We start from the raw sequence: 11,143 nt of genomic DNA on the forward strand, positions 1-11,143 counted from the left end.
CTCACCGAAACAGACTGCTCTCGTCCACAACAGGATTAACAGGAAAACCCGGAACACAGTCTCTTGGGGTAAGTCCATCTTGTTAAGGGAAGAGAAAGGGAACAAGAAGGGGGAGGAAAGGAGGGTAGTGGGAGGTGGAGAAAAAAAAAAAAAGGAAAAAGAAAACTGGTGCGACAACCGCCTCTGGTCTTGTTCTACGCGCTCAGGTGCCGTCTCAACAGTACTGCCTCTCAGCCTTCCCGGAACAGACACTCCAGTGTCAGCGACCTTCTGTAGGGAACATAAATCTTGCATTACAATGTGTTTAACTGTTGTGTATTATCAGTTGTGTGAAGTAAACCATCCGCAGAAAGTGACAAAGAGAGAGAGAGAAATAATAAAAAGAACATTTTTCAGATTTGCGTTCACCATCAGGCTGTCACACCATCATGTCTATCGGTATCTATGCACAGTCTCCCTTCACCAGTATTTCCACTCTCCACCCTTTGTGCATGGCCAGGCACAGCGATGCTGGTGAGATATACTGGGTTTGGGCAGACCTCTGAAAAGACCGAGTAGACATGTGACGTTTGAGCTGTAATTCTGTCGGTGAACGTCAGAGATGAAGATGAAACTTTAAAGGCAACTCACAGAGTTTAGTAACAAAGAAGATTTTACAAAGTTTGACATCTGGATTGGGCACTACGGGGAATGATTCCCTAATCGGTCTGTTCCCCTAAAAAAAATTCTATGTGTGTTATATCTCTACTGGGACTATCCCAGCCATCAATCCAGTGTCTTGTCCATTCTAAGTTCATAGGGAACCCGGTATCTTTGAGATAATTTCCTCTACAAGTGATGGACATGCTTCTAAAACAGTGAAATGCAATATTAGTCTTCGTGGGTATTTTAACATATTTTGTGCTTCCTGGGTGGGAGCACTCTATATGTATACCATCTCTAACAAAAGAGGTCACTTCTGCTAGAGAGAGAGAAGCAGAAGTTTAGAAGCCTCCTTCTAATCTCCATAAATTCTGTCAAAAGGGTAAAGTTGCATTTATTCTGTTCTTCCCATTAACCGAATCTGTGTTTTTCTATACTGTATCGTGTTTCCTTACTATATGTCCCTTGATCCCGTCTATGTGTTTAATAACGTGGCTTGTTTACTCTGTCTAGGGGTCTATATTGGCTGTGTGCTCTACTACTCCTACAATTTCTAGCAAAATGTCCTTTATTTTTACAAATGTAACATATCTTCGGTCTTTTGTTACTACTAGGGTTTTGGGGTTTAGGCTGATGAGACTTTGGTGTAAGAGCCTGCATACTTTCAATCCTTAGCCTCTCCTCTCGCAGTTTTCTACGCCTAGCAATATTCCTATGGTGTTCAATTGCGCACTCTCTAAGGCAAGCTACTGTGACCCCTCTCCAATTAGGCAAAGATGTTTGTACTTTGTCCCTCACTGTCTGATCGAGTCCGTCCATTAGCACAGACACAGCCACTTCTCTGCCATTTTCATCGTTCCCTGCATCTAATACCCCCATGTATCTGTCCATTTCCTGCAGTGCTCGGTGGAAATATTCAGATGTTATTTCATTTTCCCTCTGTTTTATGGAGAAAATTCTTCTCCACTCAGTGGGGAAACAAAACTCTATTTGCCTATTAATTCGTTCTATATTTTCCTGATTGTTTCTGTCAGTCATAAGAATATCTGACTCTAATCTACAATCAGTGATGAATTTTTGGGTGTTAATATTAGGGGGTAGGCATGCTTTCAAAAATGTCCGCCAATGTTGGTTTGTCGGTTCATAAACATTACCCAGATCTCTGATAAATTTCTGACATCTGGCTAAATGCTTCTGAGGGTCGGGGAATCCTGAAATGATTGATCGCAGCTCATCTCTGGGCCACGGGCAATACATTGCATTATTCCTGGTGAGGACTACTTCCTGTCTATCGGTTCCCCCATTGGGAGTTACTATTTCCAAGACAGGGTGTAATCCTACCGTTCCGTTCCTAATCTGTTTACTGTGTGGTGTTGTTGTTTCTGTGCAATGAACTGCCTCATACTTACCGGTAGCTGTGACCTCACCCGTTCTTTCATTGGGGAATATTGTAACTGCACTACCTGGTTAGACAGGTCCCACCTGAGTTTCCCGCAACATGACTGCTTGGAGGAGAGCTGGGATTTGGCTGAATCCTTCATCTTCCTGTGACCTAAACCCTTGGAGAGACTTCAAAACAGGATATATTTTGCAAAAGTTAGGGTTAATACATTGCTCTTTCATATTACAGGTTGAGTATCCCATATCCAAATATTCCGAAATACGGAATATTCCGAAATACAGACTTTTTTGAGTGAGAGTGAGATAGTGAAACCTTTGTTTTTTGATGGCTCAATGTACACAAACTTTGTTTAATACACAAAGTTATTGTTAGGGTCTCCTGCTCTGTGCTGCCACGTCATCATGGCAACCGGGAGACAAGTGCTAGCGGAGTAACCTGAGCGTAGCTGATACTCCGGTTCGGGTCTTTTGCTGTGCAGTGGTTACAGGCTCTGTGCACGGCAGGGGATCCAGTGCTGGGTTTTGTGCTCACAGTCTGTGAGGTCTGAGTGGGGCGTGGACAGCACCTGCTATATAAACCCTCTTCTCAGGTTAGGCAGATGCTGCTGAATCTTTGTTGGTTAGTCAGTTCCTGAAAGCTAGCTAGTACTGTGTAAACTTTGTATTTGTTTGTTGCTTACTGCAAATAGGCCTTGGGATTTGGTATTACACTCTGCCAATCCAGACCTAGCAGTAAGACTGGAGTCAGTCGTTTAACCTGCTGGGGTTCTTTTGCTACTCTGTGAACCTAGCAAGTTTGCAGCTGTATTCTCAGACTTTCCTGCCAAAATCCTTTCTCACTGTGCAAGGTGCTCAGTTGTCAGTTTAGTGGCAGTAAGCTGAACCAGTGCACTGCAAGTGAGGACTAGGATTGTGGAGACTCTCCTTGTGTCTATTATTCCATCTCTGACCAAGGAGTTTACTGCCACACCCGTTGGTAACCCTTTAGGGTTTTGCTGTTGCCCTTAGCAACAGCATTTCGGGTTCTCTACGTATTAAATCACTACATCTCGCCTCTTTCCATCTGAGCATTCCTAATACTAGGGAGACACCCAGTTTCTTAGCCTTTGGGCTTCTCTGTTCACTTTGTGTTTATTTTGTTACCCTATCACCTTCTGTGTATGTAATGTCATATTCCCCAGTCTGTCTGTGAATTAATTTGTTTTGCATCCCTCACCGTTCAGACACCAGTACATTCCTGCTGGCACTGGTGTGCATAACATATTCAGCAGCCCAATACTCCTGTTGAAATTTTGTGGGAATATGGAGCATACCCCTCAAAATACTTTGCAACAGGTGGTCGATCAGGTGCAGGTCCTGACTCGACAATTTAATGATTTGTCCATTAAAATGCACACCTCACAGGCCGCTGGCGGAGCTCCCACAGCAACAGTACCTTCAGGGGTTAAGGAGCCGAAAGTAAATCTCCCGGATCGTTTTTCTGGAGATCGCTCGCAGTTCTTTTGTTTCAAGGAGAGCTGCAAGCTATATTTCCAGCTTAGGCCTCAGTCTTCTGGGTCGGAGATTCAGCGGGTGGGCATAGTGATTTCCTTGCTACAAGGAGACCCACAGGTCTGGGCATATGGGTTGCAGCCTGACTGTCCGTCGCTTAAAAGTGTTGATGCTTTTTTTACGGCACTGGGCATGTTGTATGATGACCCTGACAAAACGGCCTCAGCCGAGGCTCAGATTTCGATCCTTAAGCAAGGGCGAAGGCCAGTTGAGGTTTATTGTACGGAGTTTCGGAGGTTGGCCCATGATACCCAGTGGAATGACCCAGCCCTGAGACACCAGTACCGAAGAGGTCTTTCTAACCAGTTAAAAGACCAACTGGTACAATATCCCTTGCCTGATAGCTTGGATCAGCTCATGCAGTTATCCATTCGGGTGGATAGACGGCTGAGAGAGCGCAGGCTTGAAAGGGAGACCGAGGTTTCCTTCTTTCCCAAGGGAACCTCAGACTCTGAGGAATTTTCCGAGGAGCCTATGCAGATTGGGGCTACCCGCCTCTCCTCGCGTGAGAAGACGCGGAGGAGACAGCAGGGGTTATGTTTGTACTGTGGGAATAAAGGTCATGTGGTAGTATCATGCCCAGAAAAGCCGGAAAACTTCAGGGCCTGAGGGTGATGGGAAATATCCTGTCAGGCCAGAAGTCAGAATTTCCCAAGAAGACTTTTATCATTCCGGTGACCTTGAAGATTCTCGGTCAAACTGTCAAGACTGAGGCCTTTGTGGACAGTGGGGCCGACGGAGTTTTTATGGACTGCCAATTCGCCCTGAAACACTCTGTTCCCTTAGTACCCTTGGCATCAGAAATTGAGATTTGTGGGTTAAACGGGGAACCATTATCCCAGGGTAAAATTACCTCTTGCACTAGCCAGATTTCTTTGTTTGTTGGAGCCACACACTCTGAAAAATTGTCCTTTTATGTGACTGTCTGTACTTTTGTCCCATTGGTGTTGGGGTTACCCTGGCTAAGGGCCCACAATCCTCAATTTGACTGGGTCTCTGGGGAGATTCTTAGTTGGGGTACTGATTGTTTCAGGAGTTGCTTGAGCCTTCCAGTCAGGCTTTCGCAGCTAAGTTTGCCAGGATTGCCAGGATGTTATGCAGATTTTGCGGACGTGTTCTCCAAAAGAGTTGCAGAGGTACTACCTCCCCATCGCCCCCATGACTGTGCCATTGATTTGTTGCCGAATGCTAAGCTTCCCAAGAGCAGGTTGTACTCCCTGTCACGTCCTGAGACTCAGGCTATGGCAGAGTACATTCAGGAGAACTTGGCTAAGGGATTTATCAGACCTTCACAGTCTCCAGTTGGGTCGGGGTTCTTCTTCGTGGGTAAAAAGGACGGTTCGTTGTGACCCTGCATCGACTTCAGGGAATTGAACCGTATCACGATTAAAAACTCATACCCACTGCCTCTCATTTCGGTCTTGTTTGACCAGCTTCGTACTGCCACCATTTTTTCTAAGATTGACCTACGCGGTGCGTACAATCTAATCCGAATAAGAGAGGGGGATGAATGGAAGACTGCCTTTAATACCCACTCAGGGCATTATGAATATTTGGTGATGCCTTTTGGGCTCTGTAATGCCCCGGCAGTCTTCCAGGACTTCATGAACGATGTGCTCAGGGAATATTTGGATAGATTCTTAAATGTATACTTAGATGACATCCTAATCTTCTCCCATTCCCTGGAGGAACATCGGAAGCATGTACGCTTAGTCCTCCAGAAACTCAGAGACCACCGGCTTGGGGCGAAGCTGGAGAAGTGCGAATTTGAAGTTCAGCAAATCGCATTTCTAGGATATATTATCTCCCCAGAAGGTTTCCAAATGGAGGGTTCCAAGGTACAGGCAGTCCTGGATTGGGTGCAGCCCACTAGTTTGAAGGCGCTTCAGCGTTTTCTGGGCTTTGCGAATTTTTATAGACGATTTATCGCTGGATTTTCGTCTATAGTGGCGCCCTTGGTGGCACTCACTAAGAAAGGGGTGGATGTTGCTCACTGGTCTTGTGAGGCCAAAGCGGCTTTTGCCCATCTCAAAAGGGCATTTGTCTCGGCCAAGGTGCTGCGACACCCAGATCCAGAGCGTCCTTTTGTTGTGGAGGTGGATGCCTCTGAGATGGGTATTGGGGCAGTGCTCTCTCAGATGGGGGTGTCTGATAATCGCCTTCATCCCTGTGCTTACTTTTCCCGTAAATTTTCGCCTGCCGAGATGAATTATGACGTGGGTAACCGGGAATTGTTGGCTATTAAGGATGCACTCGAGGAGTGGAGACACTGGCTTGAGGGGGCTAAGTTTGTGGTCTCAATTCTCACCGATCATAATAATTTGGCATATTTAGAGTCAGCGAAGCGCCTCAATGCCAGGCAGGCACGATGGGCTTTGTTTTTTGCTCGCTTTAATTTTTTTATAACATATCGCCCTGGGTCAAAAAACATCAAGGCTGATGCGCTCTCGCGGAGTTTTGCTCCAATCCAGGAGACCACCGAGGAGCCATTGCCCATTGTGTCCCCATCATGTATTAAAGTGGGCATTACCCAGGACCTCGTGTCATTAGTCCTTAGAGCACAGGAGCAGGCTCCTCCAGACCTTCCGGTAGGTCTTTTGTTTGTGCCTCCTAGGTTAAGACAGCGAGTGTTCCTGGAATTCCATGCCAAGAAGTCGGCAGGTCACCCGGGTATTGCCAGAACTCGGGAGTTGCTGTCTAGGGCGGTGTGGTGGCCCTCGGTGGCTAGGGATGTGGATCAGTGGGTTCGGGCATGTGACATCTGTGCCCGAAATAAGACTCCTAGAGGGGTTCCTGTTGGCCCATTACATCCACTCTCTATTCCATCTAAGCCATGGACCCACATTTCAATGGATTTTGTGGTGGACTTGCCCAAATCCTCGGGGATGACAGCCATCTGGGTTGTCGTTGACAGGTTTTCGAAGATGGCGCACTTCGTTCCATTGGTTGGGCTGCCATCGGCCAGACGCCTGTCTGAATTATTTATGCTGCATGTTGTGCGCCTCCACGAGTTGCCACTTGATGTGGTCTCTGACCGCGGATCCCAGTTTGTGGCCAAATTCTGGAGGGCATTTTGTTCCGATCTCCAGATTTCTGTCAGCTTGTCGTCAGGCTACCATCCACAGTCTAATGGGCAGACTGAAAGGGTGAACCAGTCCTTGGAGCAGTTCCTCAGGTGTTATGTCTCCAAGTGTCAGACTGACTGGGTGGCTCATCTGTCCATGGTGGAGTTTGCCTATAACAACGCGGCTCACTCTGCTACAGGGATCTCTCCCTTCCTTTGTGTGTATGGGCATCATCCTAAGGCCAATTCTTTTGACCCCCTGGACTCCACGCCTGGTGGTTCCTCTGTGGTTTCGGTCCTTAGAGGTATTTGGAGGAAAGTGGAGAAAGCCCTTGTGTCTGTGTCATTAGTGACCAAAAGGGTTTTTGATAAGCGGAAAAGACCCTGAAGCTTCAAATTAGGAGACTTCGTCTGGTTGTCTACCAAGAATTTGAAGTTGAGACAGCCATCTCATAAGTTAGGCCCCCGGTTCATCGGTCCTTATAAGATCACTAGGGTTATCAATCCGGTGGCATTTCAGTTAGATCTACCCCGTTCTTTGGGTATCAATAAAACATTTCATTGTTCCCTTTTAAAACGGGCGATTAGTAATCCTTCTTCCAGTGGAAGACCTTCCCCTCTTCTGATACGTGGCCAGAGGGAGTTTGTTGTTGAAAGGATTCTTGACTCCAAGATGGTTCGGGGTCGGCTGTCATTTTTGGTGCACTGGAAGGGGTATGGCCCGGAGGAGCGGTCGTGGGTGCGCAGTTGTGATCTTCATGCCCCCAGACTGTTACGCTCTTTCTTCTCGCAGTTCCCCGATAAACCCGGTGGTAGGGGTTCTTTGACCCCTCGTCAGAGGGGGGGTACTGTTAGGGTCTCCTGCTCTGTGCTGCCACGTCGTCATGGCAACCGGGAGACAAGTGCTAGTGCAGTAACCTGAGCGTAGCTGATACTCCGGTTCGGGTCTTTTGCTGTGCAGTGGTTACAGGCTCTGTGCACGGCAGGGGATCCGGTGCTGGTTTTTGTGCTCACAGTCTGTGAGGTCTGAGTGGGGCGTGGACAGCACCTGCTATATAAACCCTCTTCTCAGGTTAGGCAGATGCTGCTGAATCTTTGTTGGTTAGTCAGTTCCTGAAAGCTAGCTAGTACTGTGTAAACTTTGTATTTGTTTGTTGCTTACTGCAAATAGGCCTTGGGATTTGGTATTACACTCTGCCAATCCAGACCTAGCAGTAAGACTGGAGTCAGTCGTTTAACCTGCTGGGGTTCTTTTGCTACTCTGTGAACCTAGCAAGTTTGCGGCTGTATTCTCAGACTTGCCTGCCAAAATCCTTTCTCACTGTGCAAGGTGCTCAGGTGTCAGTTTAGTGGCAGTAAGCTGAACCAGTGCACTGCAAGTGAGGACTAGGATTGTGGAGACTCTCCTTGTGTCTATTATTCCATCTCTGACCAAGGAGTTTACTGCCACACCCGTTGGTAACCCTTTAGGGTTTTGCTGTTGCCCTTAGCAACAGCATTTCGGGTTCTCTACGTATTAAATCACTACATCTCGCCTCTTTCCATCTGAGCATTCCTAATACTAGGGAGACACCCAGTTTCTTAGCCTTTGGGCTTCTCTGTTCACTTTGTGTTTATTTTGTTACCCTATCACCTTCTGTGTATGTAATGTCATATTCCCCAGTCTGTCTGTGAGTTCATTTGTTTTGCATCCCTCACCGTTCAGACACCAGTACATTCCTGCTGGCACTGGTGTGCATAACAGTTATTAATAATATTGTATTAAATGACCTTCAGGCTGTGTATATAAGGTGTATATGAAACATAAATGAATTGTGTGAATGTAGACACACTTTGTTTAATGAACAAAGTTATAAAAAATATTGGCTAAAATTACTTTCAGGCTGTGTGTATAAGGTGTATATGTAACATAAATGCATTCTGTGCTTAGATTTAGGTCCCATCACCATGATATCTCATTATGGTATCTAATTATTCCAAAATACAGAAAAATCCGATATCCAAAATACCTCTGGTCCCAAGCATTTTGGATAAGGGATACTCAACCTGTACTATCATTTACGGATGTATCATTGACTGTAGCCTTCTGTTCCCCTTCGACCTGTGTTGACAATGGTGTGTTTGTGTTCTCATTCCCGCTAGGTTTGGAACCGGCTGCATATGTTAATTTCCCTTGCATATCGCCCTCTTGCTGCCATAAATTTAAACAATCTGTGTGTCTAATCCTTTGTTTCTGGATTTTATTAGACATATCCTACTCCTTAAATTCTGCAATACCTCTGGATCAAAACTACCTATCCCGGGAAATGATGCTTTATCCCCCACAGTCATTCGTGTCCATTCATCACAAAAGGTCTCAGTGTGGGGACCATACTTCCCACACATTACTAACTGAGCTGACCCCCTGGGTCTCTTCTCTGCTGTCTGAACCCTGACTGAGGAACGTCCCTGTGTTGTGCACTTGGCTCCCATTGTGGACCTTTTTAACACGGGAAAACTTCCTAAAATGCTCCAAACACAGTAGTCTACCGGTGGAAGTCCTCAAAGTTCTTCCACTAACTTCTTCTGCCCCGAGTATCACGGTTCCGCCTTTTTTAGCAGACACGTGTAGCCGTTGCAGGCCCTACTTCGGCCTATATCCCCTGGGCCTTTAGGTACCCAGTGAATATCTGCCTCTGGAGGGACCAGCGAAAACTCCCTAAACCTTTATTTTACACAAATCACACTTGCATGTGCTTCACACAACGCGTATGATGACGAGATTTACACACAAATATGCAAAACTTCGTAACACGTTGCGCCACGTATTGCCCACACAACTGTGCGGTCCAATCGTACCGCTCATAGACACTTGCTATCTATAAGTGGTAGGATCACTGGAGTCTTCACACTGTGCTCCAAAACAGCCGGAGTGTAATACCACGAAAACGTTATCACACTCCATTGCACGTATTCACCTAGACCGTGCTCACCACGTTTTCACCTAGACCGTGCTTCACCAAGTTTCACCAAGATCACCATGTTCACCAAGCGGGGTTCAATACATTCACACCTTTTTCAGCCCACACTAACATTCTATAGTTTTCTGATCAGAAAAATATCCTTTCCTGTTGACTGATCGCTTCCCCAGAGGTAATACAGTATAAAAGGTTTTATTTAAACTAAATCTTGGACACTGAGCAATTTGTGCTATTATCGCGTGGCTACCGTTTCGCGCCAAAACTAAACAATGCTATTGTGTAATTTGTACTTAGCGGCCGTATCCTTACGCACATTGCGTTAACACGCGATCGTGCGTACGTCTTTACGTTGCGTACGCAGTCCCGTCCTTTGTCCGAGACACGTGTACAAAAGACCGTACATCCGCAATAGTACAAATCCCACACTTCTATCAATGTGAGCAATGTTAACTATAATCGCTCACTTAACACAGCACACAGTTCCTTCTGTATAAACCTTTACAACTAGGCCAGGCTGCATGTGCGTCTTACACTTATTTCTTAAATATTAACTCTATATTTAAACTAAATAGCAACAAATTTTTCAGTACAGGTCAAAATAAATCTAATAATCATCAATAATTCAAATGGTATGATTCAGATTGGATAGCTATCTTGCAGAACATACACTGATATAAATATACACATAATTATAATATTATATATATGTACCATTCACTGGTCTCCTGAGACTCATTTACCCATTAAGTGCTTCTAATTTGCATATGAATGCTATGTGCTATTGGCTGCCTGTAAAGGTGGTTTTTTTCACTGCTAGGAAAAAGCAGTTACACAGGTTAATTTGCATTTCAATGGCTATATTATAGCAAGCAGAGTTAACTGAATCTTAGAGAAAAAAAAACTTTTTTTTTTTAAATCTGTGTGTACTTCTTACATCAAATATTCATCTTACTATTAACTTTTCACTAGGCCCCGCTGAAACTATTTGCAATTGACTATGGCATGGGTTAAATAAATGCATTGGTAACTCATAAATGGTGATTTATTTTTGACCAAGGAGGGCTGATTATTCCGGGCAGTGAAAATCAGCCATTTAGAAAAAATTACCTTCCCAACATGGCCGCTGCTCCTCCCCCTTCCACATCCATGAGGGTTACACAAAATGGTGGACAAGCCATGTGGTTAGTCCAAAATGGAGGACAGACCATGCGGCTTCCTTTGTCACAAAGAAATCACACACCATGCAAAGAAATCACACACCATGCAACCATTAAGTTATTTTAGGCCTGAGTTAAAAAAAACACTATATCAAGGCTTTTGCAGCAACTTTTAAATGTACTTTTACCCTACTTAACAGATAAGCAATCCAATCTGAATCAAACACAATATGACTCATTTGAACCTTGTTTTGCAACAATATGATCAGATATGCAGAGTACAGGTGTATGCTTGTATTGTGTGCGCATTTGGCGCCAAACAGAAATTCACAGACTTTAAAAATAGCTTTGTATATTTACCTTATGGA

The sequence above is a fragment of the Pseudophryne corroboree genome, chromosome 1, assembly GCF_028390025.1.
Source record: "Pseudophryne corroboree isolate aPseCor3 chromosome 1, aPseCor3.hap2, whole genome shotgun sequence".
In the NCBI taxonomy this organism is placed as follows: domain Eukaryota; kingdom Metazoa; phylum Chordata; class Amphibia; order Anura; family Myobatrachidae; genus Pseudophryne; species Pseudophryne corroboree.